The 14,619-nt window shown below is 48.4% G+C and overlaps 1 protein-coding gene across 1 annotated transcript in view; it reads right to left on the bottom strand.

Annotated features, from left to right (window-relative positions):
• The window catches only part of BOC (BOC cell adhesion associated, oncogene regulated), a 73,508-nt gene that overhangs the window by 41,791 nt on the left and 17,098 nt on the right, over window positions 1-14,619 (bottom strand). The gene's annotated exons all lie outside the window — the stretch shown is intronic.

The following is a 14,619-nucleotide window of genomic DNA, read 5'->3' as shown; positions in this document are numbered from 1 at the left end:
TTTAAAAACTGTGTATTTCCATTTTATTACTATTGGGAAGAAAGAAAATATTACTGCAATCTACTACATATAAGTATGCCAGCCACCACTGTCATAGAAAGTGGATTCGGTCCGGAGAACCTTAAAGCAAAACGTGGGCCGTCAGCCAGCTAGTGCTCAGCAGACACCCAGAAGACCCTCATTTCCCAGTCTTCTCTGCTTTTAGCCTAGGGCCATGCACTAGCCAACCAGGTGGAAGGAAGTGAGCAAGCCCCGTGTCACTTCCAGACCAAGGCGGTTTAGAGCTGGAGAACTGGAGAACTGCTTCCACGGCAGCTGCTTCTCCAGCCGCGAGGCAGCACCACCCGTGCCCGGAGAAGACAGAAACCTCTGCTGCACAAAACCACCGGAGTGTGGGGATCGCCCTCCTGTAACATCTTCCTCTAAAACTTCACCGATCACCAATTCAGCCACGAACATAACATGGCAAGTGAGAGCCCAGCGAGGAGAGCATGTTTTCAGGAAAGGTTTTTGGGATCCAGGGTTTGAAGCTGGGCCTTCGGAACACGCACGTGTAAGGAGACAGAGGCACTGCAGGAAGGTGGGGACGCGGGAGTTTGGAGGGGGGCGCGCCAAGCAATTTGGCTGCTGATATCGAGCAGGAGTCTCTAATTTTTCGGATCTTGCTCTCACGAGTAAAACATTCTGGGCACATATCCCTCATGCATGTGAATGTATTTATAAATCAAATGTGTGCACTGCTGAACTAAAGTGTAAAAAAGTAGGTGGAAGTGAAACCGTGCTTTAATGGCTTGTTAATCACGGTTGTTTTGTAGGATCATTGAGCTACCACTGGGTGCCTATTTAGGATTAGGTTCATCACGAACAACACGGATGGAATTACTTCCACACAGTCTGCGCGAATGTTAATTATCTTGGGGACTTCTCGTCAGATGTGATTCCATCATCATCGTTTTTACTTCCTAATGTGGCTTGACAGGGGTCGCTCTGCTGTTTTCTCCCTGTTTGCCTGTGCTTGGATTTCCGCACACTCTGCATCCCAGTTTCTTTGTAGCGATCTCTTTAAGCCACTTGTCCTTTTGTGAGAGGTAATGTAGTTAAAACTAAATAATATAATCTGTAAATCCACTTAACAGAGAACTGGAAGGCTGAGGAGTGAATGAAAGGCCGAGAGGTCCCACGGTCGAGACCTGCACGCAGCGGGATCGCTGGGTGCGCTGTGGCGCACGGCCGACGGGCCCGCGGACTAAGGTGCCTCTGTCAGTCCCGACCTTAGACACTGGGAAAGCTTCATTTCTCTCCTATTCCTTTTCTAGGAAGAAATAAACAATAAGAGAGCCTCTGGTATTTTCTTCCACTGTTCGAATGGACACTGTATTTCCCCTTTAGGAACTCGCACCCCACTTTGGAGACCATCCTGGAAGAATTAAAGGAGAAAAGGGAGGAAATCGAGGGTGCGGCCCGCGGTGGGAGACTAGGGGAAAAGTTTGAAATACATACCATAGACAGGTGGGAACTACTGATGGCTTTTGAGAAGGGAATAGATAAGCAAAACCTGGGTTTGTCATTCTCACGGAGCCCAATATCTGTAACACGCTGCTAACAAACACAGACAGGGCCCACTTCCACTCAGGCGAGGGAGGGCCCTCCCCATGGCCCTGAGGTGGGGAGAGGGGCCTGGACACAGCCCCTTGGCTCTGGGGATGCCCCCCAGAGAGCCACCACCTCTGCCTCCAAGTAAAGGGAAAGTCTAAGCTCTTGATTAGCCCACCGGGCAATTCTGATCTTCCCCCCCCACCCCCACCACTTGAGGAAGGAGTTACTGAGGAGTCTCCTTTTTTTGTCACACACACCTCTGCCTGAAAGTAGCCTCATTTCTTTAAAGAGATTTTTTTAAGAAGCCTGCGGGGGACAGGAGGACCGCAAACCTTTATTGCTAAACTGGAAAAAAAAAAAAAAAAGAACGGAGAGCAAAGGAAAACCACTTCCTTTCTTCTACACCCCTCCTCAACCCCCATCCCTATTCCACATAAATTCAATTTGACAACCCTGCTAACTGGATAAACGCAGCTCCTCCTCTCCTAGAAGGCCATTCCCTTTCCTTTCTTTTTCTTTTTTTTGTTTTGTTTTTGGAGGGCTCAAAACAGGGTGATTGTGCTGTTCTTTAACACGAATTCCATCTGCTTTATTTCTCCCTCCATTCATGCTCCTCTTGAATATTTATGAAGCCTTCCCTCCTGCCTTTCCATCCCACCTCCACTGCCTCCCCCCTCCCACGCCTCCCCACCCTGCCTCCAGCCTCCTCTCCCCTTCCCTCAGAGTGGACAAAAACCTTCCAAATGCCCCCCCCTCCCTTGCTTTAGATAAACACAGGCAGTGTCAAGTGTGAGGCATAGGGGGAGGTGGGTAGGGGGTTCAACTGCCAGTCAAGCCCCCCCCCCTTCAATGAGGCCCAGGGGCCTATCCTAATCTGCTGCATGCTTGCCATATGGGGGCTGTGTTGCCCCGGGAAACACTAACAGGCAGAACGGAGCTTAATAGAGTCCATACTCATTGTAATGCAGTGAGGTAACTCAGGGCACCACTGCCCCTTCCGTGCTTTCGTTCTTCTGTGTCCCTCTTCCTTTCTGTTTTTCCTCCCTCTTTCTCTCTTTCGTCCTTTCAGAAGGACCAGGTATGCAGAGAGCAGTAACCTGGAGAGGCCTGGGCTGGCAGAAAGGTTGAACCTGGGGCTGAGGAGTGAGGAAGGTGATGGTGGTGTTGGGCTGGGGTTCAGGTGGATGGGGATAGGTGAGAAATGGGGGCTCCCAGGAGAGCAGAGTGGGGCGCACATCGGCTCAGGGGAGGGAGCTCGTGGCTCTCTGTGTGTGCAGGTGTGCCCAGCCTCGAGTCTGGGAGTCTGTGGAAGAGAGTGTGGCAGGTGGGCACGGGGCTGGGGAGCACAGACACCTTCGTATTTATTCAGCTGCCTATGCAGAGCCATTCCAGCGCCACTCTATCCCTAATCCCATGTCACTGTAAGGTCACAAAGCCAGCGACATCTTCCTCCCCAGGTGTCAGGCCAGTGGCCAGTTCCCAGCTCTTCAGTTGCCCTGGGAAGTCACAGGTCAATGAAATGAAACCACTTTAGACATAAATTCCTGAAGGGACAGAAGACCCACCAGCCTGCAGGGTTGGGGTTCTTTTCCTCCCGTGGCTGACAGGTGGCTGAGGAAGACATGACAGCTGTGGTCTGCCACGGCCGAGCCACGGGCACACGGGGCCTCTGCATGGAGAGTGGGCCGCCTGGCAGATGAAGCCTTGTCATGAGTGGATCTGCCAGAAGCGGGACTCGGGGCTCCCTGAGGTCAGAGGTGCTCTTCCCCCAGGCTCGGAAGGGACAGAAGGCAGAAAACGTGCAGAGGGCGTGGGGCGCTTTTCTCCCAACTTCTCAGAAAAAGTAAAATTGGTAACTGAGATACTAAAGAATTCCTCAAAGAATAGAGAATCAGGTTCCTAAGTTGTGAAACAAAGCTAGCTGTTCATTCTGTGACTGTAAACATCCCAAATTTAGAATCAAGGTAGAAATAAAAGCTATAAAAACTTGCCCAGACTCTTCCAGCTGAAGTACCAGCAGTACCCTGGGTGTACGACACACGTAGGGTGTCTAGTACCTGGGCCGAGCCCAAGAGATGGTTTCTGAATGAACAAATCATATACACACTCCTATAGTTTTACTACTGCTGGCCAAGGCTTGAACCTCTCTACCCAACTGACAACTACCATCAGGGTTCAAATGGGTGGCAGTAGCTTTAGCAGCAAGACGGTGCCCTGCCTTTGTGACACCAGTATCCGTCACAGAGGCCTTCTGTTATCGGCCGTGCCCTACGCCAAAGCCAGGCAGGCTGAGACGGATGAAACTACTCAACCCAAGGCAGAGCTGGTCCTTGCTGTGGTTTGGGTTTTGCCTTCCACACGTGATGTTCTACTTTGCTTTCTACCTCACAGGGATGCATCCCAAGTCTGTGGTTCCCTACACTCTCCTCAGGGGGAACCGACTATAGAAGAGTATATGAAAGTTCTTATGATTTCTTTGCTTCTATTTTTTATTTAGATTCTTAAGGCCCTACATCCAAACAACCCTGCAGGAGATGGTACAGTGGATTTTCAAGGGCCAAGCACAATTTCAACTCCTGGCTCTAAAACCTAAACAGTATTTTGTTATCTGAAACGCCACCCAGAAACCTGCCTCAGCACCCTGTCCACGTACCGCGTTGGCCAAAACGTTCATTAGGTTTTTTCCAAACGATGTCTCTAGTAGCACTTAGTTGTCTTAAACTTCATTCGAAAACAATTTTGCTAGAATGTATTGTGACAGCTGTCATATCAGCCTGCATTTTAAAAATTTCTTATCAAAACTGGTGAATTTTTGTGCAGCCATTTTAATATCAAAGATGGAAGAAGACACACTACATTTTCGGAGTACTATGCTTTACTATTTCAAGAAAGGCAAAAATGCAACTGAAATGCAAAAAAGATTTGTGCAGTGTACGAAGAAGGTGTCAAAAGTGGTTTGTGAAGTTTCTTGGTACTACTGACATTTTGGCTAAATAATTCTTTGCGGTGGGGCTGTCTTATGCATTGGAAGATGTTTAGCAACAACCCTGGCCTCTACCCACTAGAAGCCAATAGCAGGAGATAGCCGACATACTCAAAATATCCAAGTCAATAAAGCTACTGGTGAAAGTGAAAAATGTGTCTATTTTATGGAAAATAACTAAGCAGACATTTTTGGCCAACCCAATACATCCATTAGGGACCCATCAAAGCAGTAATGCCCCTTCCCTGAGAACTCCAAACCAGAGCTGATGAAGACAGACCGCTGGGCAGGGTCTCACAGGGCAGACAGCGCTCACCCTCCCTGCAGAAGAATCCTTCCCCTCCAACCTCTGTGTTTCTGTGTAGCCCCATTCGCATCTATTGTGACCCCAGCATACTGCACGTGTCAGGAGTGCCCCACATGGAGCGGTGGGGACATCCGGAGCTCCACTGTGAGCCAGTCCTGGAGCAGAGCAGCGGAGCGCTCCCCGGACTTCCCTGCAGCCAGCGCTTTGGTCGGTTATCTTAGCACAGAAGTGCGGGATGTGGTGACAGCCAGAATGGCCAGCTCTTCAAGTAGGCAGGGACAGCTACTCCGGTCTACACCATATGCTTGTCTTTCATGTCACTGCTCAGAGAATACCCCCTCCTGACCTGTTTATAAAACCACACAGTTGAACTCATCTACTCTTGTCTTCCCTAAAACTACATTGACATTCACCTCCCAATCAGCTGCGCAGACTTGGGCTCAATCTTCACTCTGACTCTCCCCGACTCCCCACCCTGGGACTGGGTCAGTCCTGGGGACCCTGGCTCTGGCATCAGCAGCCAGAGAAACACAAGGCAAGCTGCCTGCATCATCTAAAAAACCTACAGTAGCCACAATGAAAACACAAGTGAAAATAATTTTAATATTACCTTTTAACACAATACATCTAAAATATTATCGTTTCAACACAAAATACAAAAACTGTTAATGAGGTATCTTGTGTTTTGTTTTATACTAAGTCTTCTAAATGTGGTGTTTATTTTATATTCAATACACATTCCAGTTCAGAAGAGCCACATTCCGGGGCCTCGACAGACACAGGGCTGGCGGCTGCTGTGCTGGGCAGCGCAGGTCTGGTGCCCCCAGACTGGCCCCCCGACTCTCCTCGCCCCATCCGGTCAGCCTGCGCATCACCACCTGCCTTCTCTACACAGTATCAAGCTCAACAGCACCGATGACTAAAATTGGGCAACTTGCATTCGTTGAGCAAGCACCTTCCACAGGGCATGATCCACAATTCATCTAATATGACGCAATTCTCGCAATGACACTGTCAGATAGGTGCATGATCAACTCATTTCACAAATGAGGAAATTTAAGCTCAGAGTAACTAGATATTTTGTCCAAGGTCACACAGATGGTAAATCAGAGTTGGAATTTGAACTGGGTGCACTTGACTTTAAACCCCTTGCCTTTTCATTCTACCATACACTGTAAGTAAATTACAGCATAATAATCGAACCATTAAGCAGCCATTAAAAGTGATAATTATAAAGAAAAGTGTTTAAAAGATGTTAAGGAAAAGAACCATCGATCTCATTTTGTAAAAAGTCCGCAAGCTGTTGAGTGAGACCTAGTGAGAATATGCAACAAATAAAAAACAGGTGATTGGAAAATGTGAAAGAATTATGAGTCATTTTCCCCCCTTTGGAGGCCAGTCAAAAACAAACAAGCAGCCCTGGCTGGTGTAGCTCAGTGGATTAAGCGCGGGCCTGCGAACCACACGATCGTGGTTCAATTCCCAGTCAGGGCACATGCCTGGGTTGCGGGCCAGCTCCCAACAGGGGACTCAAAAGAGGCAACCATACATTGATGTTTCTCTACTTCTCTCCTTCTTTTCCTCTCTAAAGATAAATAAATAAAATCTTAAAAAAACAAACAAACAAGTAAACCAGCTAACAGACACACCTTTGATTACTCCTCAACTGAGTGTGATTCAATAAAGTCCCAACTCCTTCCAGGCCCTTCCTTCCCCCCCTCCTTCCAGGTAACTGGGCTGCAGTCCACCTTCCCCACGTCTTCCTCCCACCAGCCCTAAAATCTGAGCAAGCAGGATTTTCCCACCTGCCTTCCTTCTGCCAGAACCACTGTCTCTTCCTCTTTTCCTTCCATCAGGGGAACTCTGATGGTCCAGGGACTGTTCCTCACCCCAGGTTCCACAGCACTTTGCATACCTATGCCAATGTTTCCAGCAATTTATGGATTTGATGTTGTGTCTGTCTGTAATAGGTCTCTTATCTCTCCCCTCTTACCCCAGAATATAAGCTTCTTGAAGGCCAGGATGGCCTTCCCTAGCAACAAGAAAAGCCTTGGCACGTCATGCGGGCTCAGTCAATGTCTGGTGAATTGAAGGATCTGTTCATGTTAGAAATTTGAGCTGGCGAAGGAATGTTAATCTGACCCATGGTCACTCAGGAGGGACACATAGAGACACACTGTTATCAGTGATGGAACTGGGGATTGAGTTAAGTATATGACTTAACTCAATTAAGTATATGACTATAACCATGGCCTTTATTTTTCAAAACCAAATGGCCCCTAGTTGAGTATAGGCAGCCCTGGAGGGAAGGACCAAAGTCAGGGTCCTTGCCGATGCTCCTGTGGTGTGACATTTCACTCAAGGACCTTCTTTGTCTACCTTCTATGTCTTCTCCCAAAACAAGCATGCAACTAAGTTTGAGACTGCGGCTGCCAGACTGCAGGCAGTCTGCTCCAGGACTGTACCAGGATTAAGGACTAGGTGTTGCCCGGCCAGCACTGGCCTGAGCTTGAGATCAGGGTGGGAGGAGGCAGGCAGCGAGTGGTGGGAGATGGAGAAATGAGGAAGCTGTTGAGCGAGAAGGGAAGGATGGGTGCAGGCCTGTGGAGAGAGCAGGGAGGGTAGGAGGAGTGAGAGCAGAGGTGTCAAAAGGGCAACCAAGTAAGCGAGCTCCTCCTGTGTTGCAAGCCCAGTGCTGAGGGCCTCGTATACATTGTCACTTGTCATCTTTGCCACCCAGGGAGTGCTACTGTCCCCACTGTACAGACAGGGAAAGAGCTTATCAAAACCCTTCTCGATGCTTCACCACATAAGGACTTGAGGACACCACAGTTCAATTTTTGTTAAAGACGTAGTTCCGCACTAGGTGACACCGTTGGGACTCGGCAGGATCGGGCACTAAACTCCCAAGCCTAGGGTCTGCGTGCGAGCTCTGCCACTTGCACCTGAGGTAAGAGGCAGCTGCGGGCCAGTTACTGAAGCTGAGCCTTGGTTTACTCTCTATAAAACGAGGACAACGGCACCGCACCGTTTCGCAGAGCCCCTTAAATGAGTAAAGGTTACACACAGCAATCATGCAATAACTTGGGGAAACAGGTGCCACGGAACTTTACTAACAGCCGTTCACCTGAGGTCTCACCTCATACGGGGGCACTGTCGCCTGGTGGGCTTTTACATTAACGTCCCTTGAGACTGAAAGACGTTGCATTTTAACAACTCCAGACACATTTGATATCATCTCTCTGGCTCACTGTTCCTTATAAACTGTATGAAGTTAATTAAGCAAGGGCCTGGTTTTGTTGCCCTACCCACATGCATCAAAAGTTCAAGAAATATTCTTTGTTGAAAAAGAAAGCAGAAACATCCACCTCTTACACGGGGCTTTCTAAAGAAGCTCACAACAGCCCCGTGGGACAGGAGCTCTGCTGAGAGCACTGCAGTGTCCCCGCGTGTGTGGCAGAACTTGGCTCCAGTCTCTCCATTTCCACCCTACACCCCTCAACTTTTCTATCACTTAAGCCAAAAACCTCTCCCTACCACCACCTCCCACTCCATTGATGTCCTCTCCACGCTCCCCTGATAGGATAATAATAATGATGACGATGATAATAATAATAATAACTCCTCCTTATTGCCTCTACTTGTTCAGAGAGAAAGTGGAAAGATGCCCATCAAACTGTAGGTCATTGGGACAAGAAGCTATAAAGTTTTCCAGGAAGGAAACATACCCCCACCCCCTCTGTGACCGTCACTGCCAGGCCCAGAGAGCAGCTCATTTCCAACATCATCAGTGAACACACAAACCCGCAACAAACCCACCAGCTCTTTTCCACTTACCTGTTTCTAGTTATAACCCATGGCCAGGGCTTCATCCATAGAAGTAAGCAACAAAGTGACATGGTAACATGGTGACCACAGAGGAAACAGGAGCGTCACTTCCAAGCATTCTGGTGTTCACAGTTAACAAAGGATCCAATGTAAAAGGAATCAAGTAGAGCCTGGGTAGGCAGCACAGATAAGGGATAGAAACAAACCTGACCTGGACCTTCACAGCACTTAAGGCAGATCTCAACAGCCTTAAGGTTCTGTCTCTCAGGACAAGGGAAAAATGACCCTATCTGATGAGCAATCCGTGTGTGAACACAAACCTTAACTGTCATTAGCAGGCTCAGGGGAAGGGGGCTGGGACGCTGCCCACCTGACAGCGCCCACTGAAAGCAGCAAGAAGAGTCGGATGCATCATCCCGGTAGCAAGGATCTCTGTCTGCAACGCACACACGACAGAAGGACAGGCATTTGTGCTGGACCATCCAGAAACGGGACAGGCGCCTGCACCGTGCAGAGGGCAGAGGGGATACGGAGAAAGACGAGGCACAGTCTCCCATCCTTGGAGAACCTGGAACCTAGTCAACGTTTAGCTTTGACAACATCTTTTTATCACACTAAAATTAAAATGTAGCATGGCCTCAAGAACAGATCAGAGTCAGAGATAACTGCGGATTTTACCAAGTACAGGCAAGAAACCAGACCGCTAGCAAAGGCATCAGAGAATGCCGAAAGAAATGTGTCATATACTTGAGCGCACTCACATGTGCACACTCGGGCCCTGCTCAGCAGAGCCCCTTCCTCTAGCATAGCCCCCTTCGCAAGTCCTAAAAGAAGTCCCCTTTCTATCACCCAAGTTCATTCCTAGCAAAGCCCTGGAACTTCATCACAGTGCACAGCTGCGGCGGGAAAAAGGTTTGGAGCTAGTGGAAACCTATGGGCACTTCTTAGGCCTCAGCTTTGTCACTGTCACTCCTCACTATATAGTAACTTATTTGTTTACACGCCTCTCTCCTGGATACCTAGTGGGTACTCATAGTAGATACTACCTCTTAGGTCTTTGAAGTTTGGATCTGTGAACTCCACGGGTGCTTCTACTGCAAAGCAGAACTTGAGCAGAAGGTGATGTGTCTTCCATCTCCACTCCTCCCTCCCGCCAAGATCTGGCTTGGGTTCTTATTCAGAGGAGAGGGCAGGCAGGCTTGCTGCAGCACCCAAGCATGAGGCGGGTAGGGAAGGAGAATGAGATGAGAAGTAGGCACCCAGAAAACGGGCTTCTTTCAGCAGGCAGGCCCTCCCAGCACCTGTTCTCTGGGAGGCAGTGGTCAGGGCCCAGCTCCTGCCCCCCGAGAGTCCTGCACTTGCCCTGTGGAAGCACCATCACACAAATTATTTACAGTTCCCAGAACTGCGAGGCCAAAGGCTTCAGGAATCAGGGATGGCAATGATCACAAGGACACCATCAGCTCTAACGCAGTTCTGAGTAATTCGGCGAACACCTGTGGAGTGAACGAATGAAGACCTGAGACATGAAGGTGGAAGGTCGTGGCAGAGAAGAGAGAAAATTGTAGTCATATAGTCAAGAGAGAGCTTTTTCTTAGTACAAGAGGGGCATTTGGGACGCTTTAGGGGTTAAATGGCTTATTTTGACGGAGTCTGTTAGGTAACATAATGACCAACTCCAGTTTAGCCATCATCCGAAGCCATTTTCTGTGCCTCTTCCTCAAGACGATCGAGCACCAGGCCTACAGCCCACTCTCCACGTGACTCAAAACCATCTCAGGTTCTGTGGCTCGGGATGAATGGAGACCAGGCTGCCGCTTCCTGACCTGTCTGGTTCTGGGGCTGATTCAAACGAGTGTCAAGCAAAACTGCCTCCAATCCCGATACACATGTGCACACACGTACACACGCACCCCCCCCCCCGACAGGCTCATGCATGCTGGCAAAAAATCGGAAGCATTCAGATGAAAAGTTAAGCCTTGAGGTAAAATGACTGAATTGCTAAAGACGGCAGATCAGAAGCTCCCGCTCTTTACCTGGTACCTGACTGCGCTGTGACAGGGACAATGTCGCCCCTAGACGTTCCTGCAAGGAATAAACCCTCACCCTAGACTTGAGTGGAGCCACTTTGATGGAGGACATCAAAATCTATCTCACACAGGGATGTTGAAAGAAAAGCAGATTACAGCAGTAAGTCATCTACAGTGGTGATTTCCAGCCTTTTCCATCTTGTGGCACATAAACAAATCACTAAAGTTCTGAACACACCAAAACTATATTTTTTGCCGATCTGACAAAAATACATATACTTTTGACTTGCTCATACTGGACATTTTTTTCTTTTGACAGTGTAAGGGAAAAAGAGGTCAGTGCCCCCAGGCGTAGCGGTATTACCCGTCAGGTGTTATATGTTTTAAAAATCCTTGCGGGGCACCGGCGGAACCCGCTGATATAGAGCAGCGACTGGTACAGCACGGCTGTTCAATAAACGAGAGCAGCTCATTAAGTTTGAACAGCTCTCTTTAGGGTAACTTTTAGGAGTACTGTATCTTCATTAGCATGATCCTTGTTGCAGATTCATCCTCGGTATTTCAGCAAAAGAGGAAAGAGACTAGGCAACACCCCAGGGCCAGACACCCCAACCTGGGCGTTCCAGCCTCCCCAGACTCCCCGCTCCAGGCCCGTGCTCTCATTCCGTCTAAGACACGGACACACATGCACGTGCAAGGCCATGCATACGTGTGCTCACAGCGATCAGCTCCAGCTCCAGCTGCTAAGTGTGCTTTAGAATCCTGACAGTTTACTTTCTTTCCCATCTGACCTCATACAAACACACTTTCTTCACCACCTCCCTGACCCTGGAATATACACATTCTGTCCCCAACCCCCCCAGGCTTTCTCAATTACAAAGCTCTTTTAAACCAACTAAAACTTAAAATAAATACCAATTTGAAACCTGAAGCATGCTCCAGTCTGTCTGTCAGTCCCTGCCTTCTGCTGGAAGCCCCCAAATCCTGTTAGCTGCCCCCAACTTGTGAAGCACCGTGGCCTTGGTGCGAGGCTGGCACAGGCAGGGAAAACAAACATGGGGCATCTTGCCAGCTGGGTCAGGCACCGCTATTTATAGCAGAGCAAAGTGTGGGGACTTGGAAAGACCTGGGGAGGAGGGTCGGGAGCAGAGGGGTGGGGGTAATCCCAGCCTGCAGCCGCGGAGAAGCCCTGCTGAGGCTCTGCCACTCCCAGGCACAGTGACTGGTGCGTCCCGGTGCCACTGACACCAGCACTGGGCTGTAGGAAAGCACGTCTTCGAGGCCAGAGCGCCTGCCATCTAGCTCCTTCCTGTAGCCCTGACATCTGTCCTATCTCAGTGCTTGGCACACGGTAGGAATGCCAGAAGTATTTGTGGATTAAATGAATACATGAGGGTTTTTTTTCTGCCTACCCCACGAGGTTACAGGTGGAGAGGGGAAGTAGGTGGAAGAGAGATCAGTGAGGAATGCCTTAAACAGTGCTTCTAAAACCCCCTGGATATTAAAATGTGCTAGCAAAAATAATGTAAGGAAATGCCCGGTTAAGAAAAGCTAATTAGGTTTATTTACAGCAGGCCTTTTCAGAGCCTTTAATATGCTAATCCTGAATCACCAAGGGGGGCGGGGGAGGGCAGAATATGCACTGGAGCCTGAATCACTTAACCGCAGGCCTGGACTTCACGACCACACTGCTCTTCCCACCGCGCCCCCCCACCCCGACCATTGGTGAGAGGGATTTCGTCAAATACACTTTGGGAAATGTTGGTCTAAGAGGTCCCTGGAGAATATCCCAAAAGCAATTTGTAAAACAGCACAAATCCCATTTTTGTAAATAAAAAATTACACAAAATATGTGGTACGTAGTTATTTGGATTGTCACACGAAAATGTCAAGAGACAAATGTTAACAACAATTATATCTGAAGATTAGGAGATTTGCACTTTTTACATTAAATACTTCAGAAATATTCAGTGGGGTATGCTACCACTTTTGTCATTAAAAAGGCATTTTTTTTTTTAAAAGCTACTCCCAAATATCATGATGTCATCACACACTATTTTAACTTCCCATGGGGGTGGAGGTGTTATTTCCCAATGACCCTTTGAGCCAAAAGATGTCACTCTTTCTTTGTCCACTGTCCCATCTAAACATTTTCCTGTGTTTCTCTCCAGCACTCCACGCCTCAGCTTATAAAGGACACCTCCCCTAATTCCAGGGTTTTGTGGTTTACACACAATAGGATTAACAGTTTTGGGGGAAAAGTGAAAGCATTTAATATTCTGTTACTAACCTTCACAAATCAAATTGCTTTTTTTAGTATGATGTATGAAATATCCAGCAAGCACTTAGTTTGCTGAAATGATCGTGTTGGGTATGTTGACCTTCACAGACCGCCTTTTTCCTGCCAAATGACTGATTTCCTAATTTAACTGAGCTGTAAATGGAATTACAAATCACTGAGATTTAGTGACTGTAACACACCAGGTTTTGTTATAGTATGAGACTAAGGCAGATTTCTTATTAGAAGAAATCATCAATCATAGCATAAAACAAAGAAAAGCATTGGCCCAGCTGTGTGTTCCTGGGTGTGAGGCAATGGATGTGTGTTGTCTTGTCTAACCTCTAAAGACTATGGAGTAGGTAGAGCTGCCATGCCCACGCTGCAGATGCAGACACTGAAGCTTAGAGAGATCAAGCATCTTGCTCAAGTAAAGGACACAAAGCTGGGGCTAACCGGCTTCCCCGGCCTGCTGGCTGTGCTGTCCTTGAGCAAGTTAAATAGATACACGAGGAACTGTTTTCTAACAGAGGAGCTGAAAAAGGCTGGGAAAAAAATAAAAATAAAACTGATATGGAGCCGTGCACCAGCTGCCGTGTTTCTGGAGGGGTCACTGGCGAGCCCCACAGTGCGCTCCTGAAGATGCGTTGTGCCCACCCCACCCAGAGTCAGTCGAGGCCCGAAGGCCTAAACCCCATCCAAAAGTTGGCGGCGGTGGCACTTTGAGCCTGCCTCCAAGTTATATGCACCATCGTGTATGGGAGACAATAAAATTCTCCCACTTCTAAATCTGGCCCCTCTCATCTTCCTTCTGTTCTTAAACAAGCATTAGAACGTAGGTTCTTAACTCTGGCTGCATGGAGGAATCAGCTGGGGACTCGAAAACTCACCCCAAACTTGGGCAGCCCCTCAGGCAAATTAAGTTAGAACCTCTGGAGGTGGGGCCCAGACGTCAATCAGTCTGTAGTTTTAAACTCTGTCCTGGAAACTGCAATGTGTCGCCAGGGTCGGAAAGCACTGGGTGCATCTGCCATGGGCCTGGAGGTCATTCTGATTAGGAACGCCTGCCAGAAATGCCCTGAGTGCATGGATACCACGACTGGAACTGAGAATTTTGCAATAAAATGTTCCTGACTGTATTATCTTAAAGAGATGCTCGTCATTTTTAAAGCTAATTATTTTTTTCATTTCAGGCATTGATCTTAAAGAATAAGACATTTTCTCAAAGATTCCCTTAGATTTCCCCAGATATCTCCTGGACTATTTGATCCCTGTTTTTCTCCTCTTCACCTAAAAATTAAAACCCAAGAGGCGGCCACCACTGCAAAGAGCACACTCTTTGGAGGCCAAGACAGGCTCCAGAGCAGCAGAGGCAAAACTCAAAACAGCTCCCTGGAGGGGCCACCCTGCTGTCTGGGGGCACCAGCTCCCAGCAGGTGAGCAGGAGCCTAGAAGTTTCCAAAGCATATGTGCATTTTAAGGCTTGCACATCAAAACCCGAAAGCCACCAGGGATTTCCTTAACAAAGCCAGAGCAGTCTGCAGAGGCTCCCAGACGGCCAGGAAGTGAAACAGGTGTTGGCCTCCCAGGGGTCCCC

This window comes from Sturnira hondurensis, unplaced genomic scaffold (genome assembly GCF_014824575.4).
Source record: "Sturnira hondurensis isolate 20B ecotype Veracruz unplaced genomic scaffold, ASM1482457v3 Scaffold0009719, whole genome shotgun sequence".
Lineage (NCBI taxonomy): Eukaryota > Metazoa > Chordata > Mammalia > Chiroptera > Phyllostomidae > Sturnira > Sturnira hondurensis.
Note: the sequence above shows the minus strand (reverse complement) of the source record. Positions and strands in the feature narration are given on the sequence as shown.